This window comes from Phyllobates terribilis, unplaced genomic scaffold (assembly GCF_046119375.1).
Source record: "Phyllobates terribilis strain yellow unplaced genomic scaffold, ASM4611937v1 Scaffold_3__8_contigs__length_932513732, whole genome shotgun sequence".
NCBI classification, from domain to species: domain Eukaryota; kingdom Metazoa; phylum Chordata; class Amphibia; order Anura; family Dendrobatidae; genus Phyllobates; species Phyllobates terribilis.
Window position 1 is genome coordinate 670,599,761 of NW_027362763.1, and position 15,311 is coordinate 670,615,071.

Consider the following 15,311-nt stretch of genomic DNA (forward strand, 5'->3'; position numbering starts at 1 on the left):
TCCCCCTAGTGGTGGCTGCAGACAGGATCTTATCATGTATCTCTGTATATAGGGAGCTCCCCCTAGTGGTGGCTGCAGACAGAATCTTATCATGTATCTCTGTATACAGGGAGCTCCCCCTAGTGGTGGCTGCAGACAGGATCTTATCATGTATCTCTGTATACAGGTAGCTCCCTCTAGTGGTGGCTGCAGACAGGATCTTATCATGTATCTCTGTATACAGGGAGCTCCCCCTAGCTGTGGCTGCAGACAGGATCTTATCATGTATAATCCGGTAAAATGTCCCAATTTGCGCAGAAACCTCCAAACGTGCATAACTGCTCCATATACGGAAATAGCTAAGCTTCTCTCCAGGTCGGTGAGTGGATTTCTCTAGGTGATGCGTATTTAAGTCTAGTAATCCTACAGCCCATAAGTCACCAATATAAAAGTCACCGCACCTCCCCCGACCGTCGATTATCCGCCTTTACGAGAGCTTCATGATTTATACCATAATGCTCATATCTTCTTTACAGCCTGTAAATATAAGGTCACGTCTAATACCGGAGACTTGTCAAAATTTCACTCCCTGAGTCCATCAGCTCCGGATCCTGCCGTCCATATCAGCAGATCTTCATGAATCCTTTTTTCCTTCCTTTCTTCCCTTCACTTTCCTTTCTTTACTTTCCTTCCTTTCTTTCCTCTCTTCCTTTTACTTTAGTTTCTTCCTTCATTTCCTCCCTTTTCTCTCTTCCTTTCCTTCATACTTGCCTATATTCCTTTCCTTTCCCCTTCATTACTTTTCTTATATTCCTTTCATCCCTTTCTTTCCCTTCCTTTTTTCTTTCCCTCCTTCCTTAATTTCCCTCCCTTTCCGCTCTTCCTTTCCTTCCTACTTTTCTTCATTTTCTTCCTTTCCTTACTACAGTCCTTCTTTCCTTTCCTCCCCTTCCTTCTTTTCCTTTCCTTCCTACATTCCTTCCTTCTATTCTTCCTTCCCTTTCCTTTCCTGACTTCGTCCCTACTTTCCTTTCCCCTTCATTACTTTCCCTATATTCCTTTCACCCCTTTCTTTCCCTTCTTTTTTTCTTTTCCGCCTTCCTTAATTTCCCTCCCTTTCCTCTCTTCCTTTCCTTCCTTCCTACTTTTCTTCCTTTCCTTCCTACATTCCTTCATTTTTTCCTTCCTTCCTTTTCATTTCCTCCCTTCCTACAACCTTCCTTGCTTCCCTCCTTTTCCTTTCCTTCCTTCCTCTCTTTCCTTCCTTCCTCTCTTTCCTTCCTTCCTCTCGTTCCTTCCTTCCTCTCGTTCCTTCCTTCCTCTCGTTCCTTCCTTCCTCTCGTTCCTTCCTTCCTCTCGTTCCTTCCTTCCTCTCGTTCCTTCCTTCCTCTCGTTCCTTCCTTCCTTCCTCCTCGTTCCTTCCTTCCTTCCTCCTCGTTCCTTCCTTCCTTCCTCTCGTTCCTTCCTTCCTTCCTCTCGTTCCTTCCTTCCTTCCTCTCGTTCCTTCCTTCCTTCCTCTCGTTCCTTCCTTCCTTCCTCTCGTTCCTTCCTTCCTTCCTCTCGTTCCTTCCTTCCTTCCTCTCGTTCCTTCCTTCCTTCCTCTCGTTCCTTCCTTCCTCTCTATCCTATCCTTTCCTTACTCTCTATCCTATCCTTTCCTTACTCTCTATCCTATCCTTTCCTTACTCTCTATCCTTTCCTTTCCTTACTCTCTATCCTTTCCTTTCCTTACTCTCTATCCTTTCCTTTCCTTACTCTCTTTCCTTTCCTAATCTTTCATTACTCTTTTTCCGTCACTTCTTGTGTCCTCCATCACAGTTGTCACCGAGCTTAATATTGAAACTACAACTCCCAGCATGTCCTGGCAGCCTGTGTCCATTGGTTTACAGCCCCAGCTTATTAGTATAGCCATGGTATAGTTTTCCTGACCAATGTAGCAGAGCTGTGCTTGTCATTTGGCGGAACATTTCTGGAAATCACCAGTGGTTTTGCATAGGACTGCAGGCACATCAGACATATCACTGATTAGTAAGCCGTGCAGTGCACAGCAATGTAGGTTGAGTTGTTACACGACTAGCTCAGCACTGCTACATCTGATGACAATGTCCTCATAAATGATGAATCCTACAATGGCGACACCTTCAGATGTGAACGTAGGTCGGAAGGCTGGATCCATCAACAGCAGCTTGTCCATGATTTCCATCTATCAAAAGGGGAGAAAAAGCAATCTGTAAAAAGAGGCTGAGCCATGTCAGACACAGCAGAGGTGAGCGTGTCGTTTCTCGATCAGCTCCTCATTTGTGTGTTCTAATCATGGACGTCCACAAGTGACAAACTCCGCTCTGCTGCATGTAACACCCTGCAGACAGATGAGACCCGACGCGTTTCCAGCACATTTAATTTAGGGTCATTTTGGGACATCGCATATTCCTAATAAATGTCACATCTGTCTCCATTGATGATGACGCGGATCTGCGGCCGTCATCGGAGAAGAGTCGCCGAGGTTTTTGCTTCCCTGGTAATTACCGCTCCATTAGTCCCATAATTATTCCTCATTACCGGATATTTATTAGGAGAAATGATGATGAGCCGCCTGCAGCGCTGCAACCTCCACCTGTGCATGGCACTGCATTATCCAGCCCAGCCTGCAGCGCTGCAACCTCCACCTGTGCATGGCACTGCATTATCCAGCCCAGCCTGCAGTGTAAAGGAGGGAGGTTTTCTTGTTATGGCACAGTCACCAGATACTGAAGATGGGGGACACGGGCGGTCACCAGATACTGAAGATGGGGGACACAGGCGGTCACCAGATACTGATGATGGAGGACACGGGCGGTCACCAGATACTGAAGATGGGGGACACGGGCGGTCACCAGATACTGAAGATGGGGGACACGGGCGGTCACCAGATACTGAAGATGGGGGACACAGGCGGTCACCAGATACTGATGATGGAGGACACGGGCGGTCACCAGATACTGAAGATGGAGGACACGGGCGGTCATCAGATACTGAAGATGGAGGTGACAGGCGGTCACCAGATACTGATGATGGAGGACACAGGCGGTCACCAGATACTGAGGATGGAGGTGACAGGCGGTCACCAGATACTGATGATGGAAGTGACGGGCGGTCACCAGATACTGATGATGGAAGCGACGGGCGGTCACCAGATACTGATGATGGAGGACACAGGCGGTCACCAGATACTGATGATGGAGCTGACGGGCGGTCACCAAATACTGAAGATGGGGGACACGGGCAGTCACCAGATACTGAAGATGGGGGACACAGGCGGTCACCAGATACTGATGATGGAGGCGACGGGCTTTCACCAGATACTGATGATGGAGGTGACAGGCGGTCACCAGATACTGATGATGGAGGACACGGGCGGTCACCAGATACTGAAGATGGGGGACACAGGCGGTCACCAGATACTGATGATGTAGGCGATGGGCGGTCACCAGATACTGATGATGGAGGTGATGGGTGGTCACCAGATACTGATGATGGAGGTGACGGGCGGTCACCAGATACTGATGATGGAGGTGACAGGCGGTCACCAGATACTGATGATGGAGGACACGGGCGGTCACCAGATACTGATGATGGAGGCGACGGGCGGTCACCAGATACTGATGATGGAGGCGACGGGCGGTCACCAGATACTGATGATGGAGGCGACGGGCGGTCACCAGATACTGATGATGGAGGCGACGGGCGGTCACCAGATACTGATGATGGAGGTGAGGGGCGGTCACCAGATACTGAAGATGGGGGACACGGGCAGTCACCAGATATTGAAGATGGGGGACACGGGCAGTCACCAGATACTGAAGATGGGGGACACGGGCAGTCACCAGATACTGAAGATGGGGGACATGGGCAGTCACCAGATACTGAAGATGGGGGACACAGGCGGTCACCAGATATTGATGATGGAGGCGACGGGCTTTCACCAGATACTGGTGATGGAGGTGACAGGCGGTCACCAGATACTGATGATGGAGGACACGGGCGGTCACCAGATACTGAAGATGGGGGACACAGGCGGTCACCAGATACTGATGATGTAGGCGATGGGCGGTCACTAGATACTGATGATGGAGGTGACGGACGGTCACCAGATACTGATGATGGAGGTGACGGGCAGTCACCAGATACTGATGATGGAGGTGACAGGCGGTCACCAGATACTGATGATGGAGGACACGGGCGGTCACCAGATACTGATGATGGAGGTGACGGGCGGTCACCAGATACTGATGATGGAGGTGACAGGCGGCCATCTGATACTGATGATGGAGGTGACGGGCGGTCACCAGATACTAATGATGGAGGCGACGGGCGGTCACCAGATACTGATGATGGAGGAAATGGGCGGTCACCAAATACTGATGGGATTTACATTTCTCTTTTCTTCATTCACTTTGTATTTTGTTAATTAATAATAATAAACTATTAACTCGTCTATTTCTGAAGCCTCATAAATTCCTTCCAGCATCTGATAATCCGGCACTGAATCTGATTTATTCCATGATCTTCTCACTCTGTACAGATGATGTAGTGTCAGTCAGCTCTGCTACATCTCATGCTGCTCTTACTGGAAGGACATATTTATAATGTATCTTCGTTTCTTTTTGTTGCTTTTTTGCAACCTATTTTTTAAATTGTTTTATACTCAGATTTGTAGAGAAAAATCCTATTTCTGCATGGAAACCATCAGCAAGCTGCTGCGTATAGATACTATATAAACATGAGCATTCCTTCCGTCCAGCATTTTATTACAATGTACAGATGATATAGTGTTGTCTGCTCAGCTCTGCTGCATCTTGTGATACTGGAAGGCCTGGGCCATATTTGTAATATATCTTTTTGCTTTTGTCATCTATTTTTTTTTTATAGTCAGATTAGTAGAAACCAAATGGAAACCATCAGCAAGCTGCTGCTTATGGATCCCTCATTTTATACTATGCGTCTCTTCTTCTTCAGTTGCAAAAAGAAAATTAAAACTACAAAGCGACCTATCGTCTATCTCTTCATTTTATTTATTATTGTATAATTCCAGTAATCCAGAATATCTAATAATCTGGCACGCGTCATTGTCGGATTAAAGGAATTTTATTGTTGATAATAAAATGTAGCTGAACTGAATGCATTGCCCATCAACTAGAATGAAACCCTCCATTCTTTACACTGCAGCTTCGATCTAGAAAATAGAAATAAAGCGCAAAATACGGAAAAGGTTTTTTTAAACAAATTTTTACGCCATTCCTATCTGCTAAAAATATCTCCAAAAATCCGCAGCGACCTCATGGTACCGCGAGCAGCTCGCCATCGTCCACGACTCTTATTTGTTACGCCGGGAGGTTTTTTTTTTTCATACTTGGATCTCAGACAGTTCCCCGTCAATCATCGAAGGATCCCGACACAGATCCAATGACGGCGCGGAGCCGGAGATCTGACGCTCGCAGGTCTCATCGCCGCCTCGGAGGATTGACAGACTGGATTAGGTGAATTCTGCGCTCGCCAAGAACGAGTTTTTCCAGTGGACCGACAAGTCGTGACAAAGAGACGAGGCGAATCCCACGTTCCAGACACAAAAGACGAGCAGAGATTTCTCCTTGAAGTGTCAAGAAAGAATTTGGAGAGTAGCAGCAGAGGGGCTGCGCCTGCAGGATAAGCCCCTCCACCACCTCCACCGATCATTAGGACACCAATCGCCAAGTAGTAAAAAGTTCTGAAACTTTCCAAGATACTTTGTATTTTAATTCTTTCTTTTCTGCTTCCAGTCAGTGAAGGGAATCAGCTTCAAACAATCCAATGATGTTCTGTTACAATGTGTCAGTCTGCTCTCATAGGTTATTGTAACAAACTGTCATGGCAGGAGGGAGAATGCTGCTGGGGATGGGTTGAGCTAGTGTAGCAAACCCTCAGCTGTGAGCACTGCAGTATTGGGTCACGACAGCTGTGATCCCCCAGAATCTCTCTACAATGGTCTTGAAAATAATGAGGATATCTTTCTGCAAGTTATGTCAGCTTTGCCCTTGTGTTTTACCTTGCTTCATCATTTTGAGGGGCCATAGATAAGGGGGGTCCTCCGCTTCCTACTGTCTCCTAGATAACATGTAAGGACCTAATGGATTGTACCTAAGGGGTCTCTATGATGGGACATTGGACATCACGCCCTTGGAGAGGGGACTTTGGCCTCAATCTTACCCTGTCAAAAAAACAACTAATTTTATATGGAAACCATCAGCAAGCTGCTGTTTATGGATCTCTAATTCTCTAAATAGGAAAATTCCTTCTTTCCAGCATCTTATTACAGACTCCGTGTGAAAATACGTAAAAAATGCATCTGACAGCAGAGAGATGACATTGTGCAATGTTCAGGCGTCCGGAGACAATCCCTCACAGTTTTGCTGGTTGTTATTGGAAACAGTCAGCAAGATGATTGCTTCAGCAAGTTGACAATTCTCATCATACTACGACCACCCTGCAAATGCCACGTTAATATCCAGGCTCAGGCTTTCATGCTATTCTTGTATAAAAAAAAAACTGCAGGGACCCAAAAAAGTGCAACTAAAGTGTGAACACAGCCATAAAACTGTGTGGCATATTTTCACACTGACGTACAGCCGTGTTTTTTTTTCGCAAAAAAACAGTGGAATAAAAGCTAAAAAAACTCAATGTGTGAAATATCCCGCGTGATCATGTCTAATCCAAAGAATGCTGGGAGATTTCAGCTCTGAAGCCAGGTTAATGGTGCATAATAGAGGCCGTAGCCCAGGATTGCGGCGTCATCATCTGAGATGTACACTGCTCATCTTCAATGTTCATAGTCGCCGGATCGTCGGACTTCCGGACTATTGGACGCCGGACAGAAGTTATTTTCGTCTCACTCATGTTTGAGTTGGATGAGCCCGGTAGTCGCACCGCCCTGACCGGTCCTCGCACCGCCCTGACCGGTCCTCGCACCGCCCTGTCCGGTCCTCGCATCACCCTGACCGGTCCTACGTCCACCCTACTAATGAGAGAAGATGAAGGCCACCAATTAGCCTTTGATGTCCTGTGACGCCGCCGCTCTATTCCCCTCTGATAATTCCCAGTGTAAGAATCAAAGGGACAATTGTAGATCTGCCAGGAGAAAGAGGAAGCGGGAACAGGAGCCGGTCCTACCAGGGACTTCACTCCATGACTGGTGCCACCATCACCGCCACCCCCCTGATAATGCAAGGCGCCAACTAGTAACAGATGGAGCAGAGCTGGACCTGTCCGTGGGGCGGCATTATGTATCCTGTGGAACATCAGCTAAGAAAATGCAACAGATACAGTGTATGGAGAAAAGTATGTGCCCCCCCCCAGGATTTTCTCTGATCTCCCATCCTACATCCATAGACGTTAATTTCGGGTTGCTCCTTTACAGATATAACTTCTCCCGCTCTTCTGGGAAGGGTTTCTACAAAATTTTGGAGGCGTCTGCCTTTTTTTTGTATAAATAAATAAATGGCCTGTACTAAGCCCCTCCCACCGGACTGAAGAAGGTGACCTCAGTATCCTAAGTATCCAGGGATGAAGGGAAGTGTCATGTGGCCAGATGCCTTCCCGCCCACTGACCGGCACTTTGAACAGCTTTATGTAGGTTCTGATGGTTCAGTGATATTTGGACACGGGAATCCTGTGCCAGGCAGGTACGTGATGGCACAGAGGAGCCAGGCGCGGGGTGAGGGTCCCGCTCTTACTCATTGTTTCTGTGCTCTCACATTAAAAGTCCCAGAATGTTCCGTCTTCTGATATAAAACCTGGTACTTTCCAGCAGACGCCGGACACATCGTTATTAATAACGGCAGTTCCCTATTCTATGCTGAGCAGTCCGGGCTGTGTGTGAGCCGGTGCAGGCAGGAGGGGGGACGGGACCCTGGTGCCAGGAGGGCACCTACAAGCCCCGGCAACGGCATCTAGGTCCACAGCCAGTGCTACCAGCGCAATGTATGGGAAGAAAATCCAAGATTCCACCTGCAGGACTGGGCTGTATTTTAGCTTAACCCCTTTATTTGGGTTCACCTCTTTTTTGTTGCACCTTATGGACCCATCATTTATACACAGTGTGGTGGTATTGAATTATATATAGGGCTGGATGTTATACACCAGGAGAGAAGGGGCAATGGGACCGGATGTTATACACTGGGGGGCGAGGGGTCGGATGTTATACACCGGGGGACTAGGGACTGGATCTTATACACCGGGGGGCGAGGGGCTGGATGTTATACACCTGGGGATGAGGGGCCGGATGTTATACACCGGGGGGCGAGGGGCACGGATGTTATACACCGGGGGACGAGGGGCCGGATGTTATGCATTGGGGGGCGATGGACCGGATGTTATACACTGGGGGGCGAGGGGCCGGATGTTATACACTGTGGGGATGTGGGGTCGGATGTTATACACCGGGGGACTAGGGACTGGATCTTATACACCGGGGGGATGAGGGGCCGGATGTTATACACCGGGGGATGAGGGACCGGATGTTATACACCGGGGGGTGAGGGGCTGGATGTTATACACCAGGGGATGAGGGGCCGGATGTTATACACCGGGGGGCGAGGGGCACGGATGTTATACACCGGGGGGACGAGGGGCACGGATGTTATACACCGGGGGGACGAGGGGCCGGATGTTATGCATTGGGGGGCGATGGACCGGATGTTATACACTGGGGGGCGAGGGGCCGGATGTTATGCACTGTGGGGATGTGGGGTCGGATGTTATACACCGGGGGACTAGGGACTGGATCTTATACACCGGGGGGATGAGGGGCCGGATGTTATACACCGGGGGACTAGGGACTGGATCTTATACACCGGGGGGCGAGGGGCTGGATGTTATACACCAGGGGATGAGGGGCCGGATGTTATACACCGGGGGGCGAGGGGCACGGATGTTATACACCGGGGGGATGAGGGGCACGGATGTTATACACCGGGGGGACGAGGGGCCGGATGTTATGCATTGGGGGGCGATGGACCGGATGTTATACACTGGGGGGCGAGGGGCCGGATGTTATACACTGTGGGGATGTGGGGTCGGATGTTATACACCGGGGGACTAGGGACTGGATCTTATACACCGGGGGGATGAGGGGCCGGATGTTATACACCGGGGGGCGAGGGGCACGGATGTTATACACCGGGGGGACGAGGGGCACGGATGTTATACACCGGGGGGACGAGGGGCCGGATGTTATGCATTGGGGGGCGATGGACCGGATGTTATACACTGGGGGGCGAGGGGCCGGATGTTATACACTGTGGGGATGTGGGGTCGGATGTTATACACCGGGGGACTAGGGACTGGATCTTATACACCGGGGGGATGAGGGGCCGGATGTTATACACCGGGGGATGAGGGACCGGATGTTATACACCGGGGGGTGAGGGACCGGATGTTATACACCGGGGGGTGAGGGGCCGGATGTTATAAACCGGGGGGCAAGGGGCCGGATGTTATACACCAGGGGGACGAGGGGCCGGATGTTTTAAATCGGGGGGCGAGGGGCTGGATGTTATACACCGGGGGGTGAGGGGCCGGATGTTTTAAATCGGGGGGCGAGGGGCCGGATGTTATACACCGGGGGGACGAGGGGCCGGATGTTTTAAATCGGGGGGCGAGGGGCCAGATGTTATACACCGGGGGGCGAGGGGCACGGATGTTATACACCGGGGGGACGAGGGGCCGGATGTTATGCATTGGGGGCGAGGCCCGGATGTTATACACCGGGGGCGAGGGGCCGGATGTTTTAAATCGGGGGGCGAGGGGCCGGATGTTATACACCGGGGAGACGAGGGGCCGGATGTTTTAAATCGGGGGGCGAGGGGCTGGATGTTATACACCGGGGGGCGAGGGGCCAGATGTTATACACCGGGGGGCGAGGGGCACGGATGTTATACACCGGGGGGACGAGGGGCCGGATGTTATGCATTGGGGGCGAGGCCCGGATGTTATACACCGGGGGCGAGGGGCCGGATGTTATACCACGCGGGGACGAGGGGCCGGATGTTATGCATTGGGGGCTAGGGGCAAGAAGTTATACACCGGGGTAAATAGGGGCTGAAGGAGAATCGTGGAATTCAATGATCACAGATGTGGCCCCGGTACTATCTCCATGTTGTGTCCGTGTTCACTTCCTGGCGTCATTATGTGCACACTATATCGGTATTATTTGCACAGTGCGACACTGACGATACTTGTATTATTGGGCATTTTATAGTATTATTACTGCACATCACTGGATATAGACCGCATATAGCAGTAGCACTTGCATTCTGTTGGTCTATTATGTGCACTGTATGGCGGCATTACTCATTATCTCCCTTCTTCCAGTGCCGGTTCTGCTCCGGGGTCTCCGCCATCCTTGATCCTTGTGCTTCCATCCTCGTGCAGGGCAGTAGAATACGGAGGCGCTCGGAGCCTCACACCTCAATGAAGTCACCGCATCAGGAAGAACTGGTTCTCTAAAAAATGGCGTCCTCCGCTGTCCGTAGGCGACAGTGACGGTAAAACCTCCGCTTGCTGATCTATAGCCCAGAAAACATGAATCACACGACAACATGAACATGTATGAAATGTCAGCCAGCTCATCACACAGATACAGTCACCCGACCTTTCCATTAATCACTCACCGCTGCCGAAATATTAATATTAGTAGGAAAGGTGACTGCTGAGACCCCCAGCTGCTGCAGAACCTCGTGATGAAGAGGCGGTTACACTGATCTTATATACTAGTTCCTTGATAACGTCATAATGAATTGTGGGGTGGGAGAAGACGCTGTCACGGACTTAGCATTATCTGCCACCTCCATATTCATTGCAGACCTCAGATAGCTGCCTTTGATAAGGGCAATCTGGCCCCGGGACCCCCGGAGCCTCAGTGACTGTCCAGATTGCCCTCATTATTATCCGCCCTGCATGGACCCTCCTCGGCTCTGGGCCCCGGTGCAGCTTCACCGGCTACATGTCCGCCCCTGATAAAGACCCCTTTAAATGAAGGCATAGATAACAGAGATCTGATAGCAGAGCATGTGCGGCCATTAAACAGTCCCCCAAAATGCTGATGTGGGGGCAAAAAAGAGAAGCACACTACCCCCCTGGCCTCCTCTGATACATTGTAACGAACGCTCAGGATAGGAGAGGTTTGTGCTCACAGAGGAGGGTGAAGACTGGATGCAAGTGTAACAAATCATCAGCTGTTACAAGTCTTATTATTAGAACTATGAATTCACTGACTGCAAGCAGAGATCCTGAAAATGGGCAGAAAATGAAGCACAAAATACAATAGAAAGTTTGTAATTATATAATGATGAATGCAGAGCTGGGACATTGGTGTATACGAGTCTGAGTGACGTCAGTGACACACAGATGGAGCAGACTTTAGTTCTCTGCTGTAACTATATGTCATACTCTTTAATAATAATCATCACCCCCCATTGTGCCATCAAACGAGTGGAAGAAAGAAGCCCAATACACACTGCTCAAAAAAATAAAGGAAACACTGAAATCCCCCATCCTAGATCTGAATGAATGAAATCTTCTCATTGAATACTTTGTTCTGTAGAAAGCTGAATGTGCTGAGAACAAAATCACACAAAAATCATCAATGGAAATCACATTTATTAACCAATGGAGGCCTGGATTTGGAGTCACCCCCAAAATTAAAGTGGAAAAACACACTACAGGCTGATCCAACTTTGATGTAATGTCCTTAAAACAAGTCACAATGAGGCTCAGTATTGTGTGTGGCCTCCACGTGCCTGTATGACCTCCCTACAACGCCTGGGCATGCTCCTGATGAGGCTGAGTATTGTGTGTGGCCTCCACGTGTCTGTATGACCTCCCTACAACGCCTGGGCATGCTCCTGATGAGGCTCAGTATTGTGTGTGGCCTCCACATGCCTGTATGACCTCCCTACAACGCCTGGGCATGCTCCTGATGAGGCTGAGTATTGTGTGTGGCCTCCACGTGTCTGTATGACCTCCCTACAACGCCTGGGCATGCTCCTGATGAGGCTCAGTATTGTGTGTGGCCTCCACGTGTCTGTATGACCTCCCTACAACGCCTGGTCATGCTCCTGATGAGGCTGAGCATTGTGTGTGGCCTCCACGTGCCTGTATGACCTCCCTACAAGGCCTGGGCATGCTCCTGATGAGGCTGAGTATTGTGTGTGGCCTCCACGTGCCTGTATGACCTCCCTTCAACGCCTGGGCATGCTCCTGATGAGGCGGAGTATTGTGTGTGGCCCCCACGTGCCTGTATGACCTCCCTACAACGCCTGGGCATGCTCCTGATGAGGCTGAGTATTGTGTGTGGCCTCCACGTGCCTGTATGACCTCCCTACAACACCTGGGCATGCTCCTGATGAGGCTCAGTATTGTGTGTGGCCTCCACGTGCCTGTATGACCTCCCTACAACGCCTGGGCATGCTCCTGATGAGGCTGAGTATTGTGTGTGGCCTCCACGTGCCTGTATGACCTCCCTACAACGCCTGGGCATGCGCCTGATGAGGCTGAGTATTGTGTGTGGCCTCCACGTGCCTGTATGACCTCCCTACAACGCCTGGGCATGCTCCTGATGAGGCTCAGTATTGTGTGTGGCCTCCACGTGCCTGTATGACCTCCCTACAATGCCTGGGCATGCTCCTGATGAGGCTGAGTATTGTGTGTGGCCTCCACGTGCCTGTATGACCTCCCTACAACGCCTGGGCATGCTCCTGATGAGGCTGAGTATTGTGTGTGGCCTCCACGTGCCTGTATGACCTCCCTACAACGCCTGGGCATGCTCCTGATGAGGCTGAGTATTGTGTGTGACCTCCACGTGCCTGTATGACCTCCCTACAACGCCTGGGCATGCTCCTGATGAGGCTCAGTATTGTGTGTGGCCTCCACGTGCCTGTATGACCTCCCTACAACGCCTGGGCATGCTCCTGATGAGGCTCAGTATTGTGTGTGGCCTCCACGTGCCTGTATGACCTCCCTACAACGCCTGGGCATGCTCCTGATGAGGCTGAGTATTGTGTGTGGCCTCCACGTGCCTGTATGACCTCCCTACAACGCCTGGGCATGCTCCTGATGAGGCTGAGTATTGTGTGTGGCCTCCACGTGCCTGTATGACCTCCCTACAACGCCTGGGCATGCTCCTGATGAGGCTCAGTATTGTGTGTGGCCTCCACGTGCCTGAATGACCTCCCTTCAACGCCTGGGCATGCTCCTGATGAGGCTGACTATTGTGTGTGGCCTCCACGTGCCTGTATGACCTCCCTACAACGCCTGGGCATGCTCCTGATGAGGCTCAGTATTGTGTGTGGCCTCCACGTGCCTGTATGACCTCCCTACAACGCCTGGGCATGCTCCTGATGAGGCTGAGTATTGTGTGTGGCCTCCACGTGCCTGTATGACCTCCCTACAACGCCTGGGTATGCTCCTGATGAGGCTGAGTATTGTGTGTGGCCTCCACGTGCCTGTATGACCTCCCTACAACGCCTGGGCATGCTTCTGATGAGGCTGAGTATTGTGTGTGGCCTCCACGTGCCTGTATGACCTCCCTACAACGCCTGGGCATGCTCCTGATGAGGCTGAGTATTGTGTGTGGCCTCCACGTGCCTGTATGACCTCCCTACAACGCCTCGGCATGCTCCTGATGAGGCTGAGTATTGTGTGTGGCCTCCACGTGCCTGTATGACCTCCCTACAACGCCTGGGCATGCTCCTGATGAGGCTGAGTATTGTGTGTGGCCTCCACGTGCCTGTATGACCTCCCTACAACGCCTGGGTATGCTTCTGATGAGGCTGAGTATTGTGTGTGGCCTCCACGTGCCTGTATGACCTCCCTACAACGCCTGGGCATGCTCCTGATGAGGCTGAATATTGTGTGTGGCCTCCACGTGCCTGTATGACCTCCCTACAACGCCTCGGCATGCTCCTGATGAGGCTCAGTATTGTGTGTGGCCTCCACGGGCCTGTATGACCTCCCTACAACGCCTGGGCATGCTCCTGATGAGGCTGAGTATTGTGTTTGGCCTCCACGTGCCTGTATGACCTCCCTACAACGCCTGGGCATGCTCCTGATGAGGCTGAGTATTGTGTGTGGCCTCCACGTGCCTGTATGACCTCCCTACAACGCCTCGGCATGCTCCTGATGAGGCTCAGTATTGTGTGTGGCCTCCACGTGCCTGTATGACCTCCCTACAACGCCTGGGCATGGTCCTAATGATGCTGAGTATTGTGTGTGGCCTCCACATGCCTGTATGACCTCCCTACAACGCCTGGGCATGCTCCTGATGAGGCTGAGTATTGTGTGTGGCCTCCACGTGCCTGTATGACCTCCCTACAACGCCTGGGCATGGTCCTGATGAGGCTGAGTATTGTGTGTGGCCTCCACGTGCCTGTATGACCTCCCTACAACGCCTGGGCATGCTCCTGATGAGGCTGAGTATTGTGTGTGGCCTCCACGTGCCTGTATGACCTCCCTACAACGCCTGGGCATGCTCCTGATGAGGCTCAGTATTGTGTGCGGCCTCCACGTGCCTGTATGACCTCCCTACAACGCCTGGGCATGCTCCTGATGAGGCTGAGTATTGTGTGTGGCCTCCACGTGCCTGTATGACCTCCCTACAACGCCTGGGCATGCTCCTGATGAGGCTCAGTATTGTGTGCGGCCTCCACGTGCCTGTATGACCTCCCTACAACGCCTGGGCATGCTCCTGATGAGGCTGAGTATTGTGTGTGGCCTCCACGTGCCTGTATGACCTCCCTACAACGCCTGGGCATGCTCCTGATGAGGCGGAGTATTGTGTGTGGCCTCCATGTGCCGGTATGACCTCCCTACAACGCCTGGGCATGCTCCTGATGAGGCTGAGTATTGTGTGCGGCCTCCACGTGCCTGTATGACCTCCCTACAACGCCTGGGCATGCTCCTGATGAGGCTGAGTATTGTGTGTGGCCTCCACATGCCGGTATGACCTCCCTACAACGCCTGGGCATGCTCCTGATGAGGCTGAGTATTGTGTGCGGCCTCCACGTGCCTGTATGACCTCCCTACAACGCCTGGGCATGCTCCTGATGAGGCTGAGTATTGTGTGTGGCCTCCACGTGCATGAATGACCTCCCTACAACGCCTGGGCATGCTCCTGATGAGGCTGAGTATTGTGTGTGGCCTCCACGTGCCTGTATGACCTCCCTACAACGCCTGGTCATGCTCCTGATGAGGCTGAGTATTGTGTGTGGCCTCCACGTGCCTGTATGACCTCCCTACAACGCCTGGGCATGCTCCTGATGAGG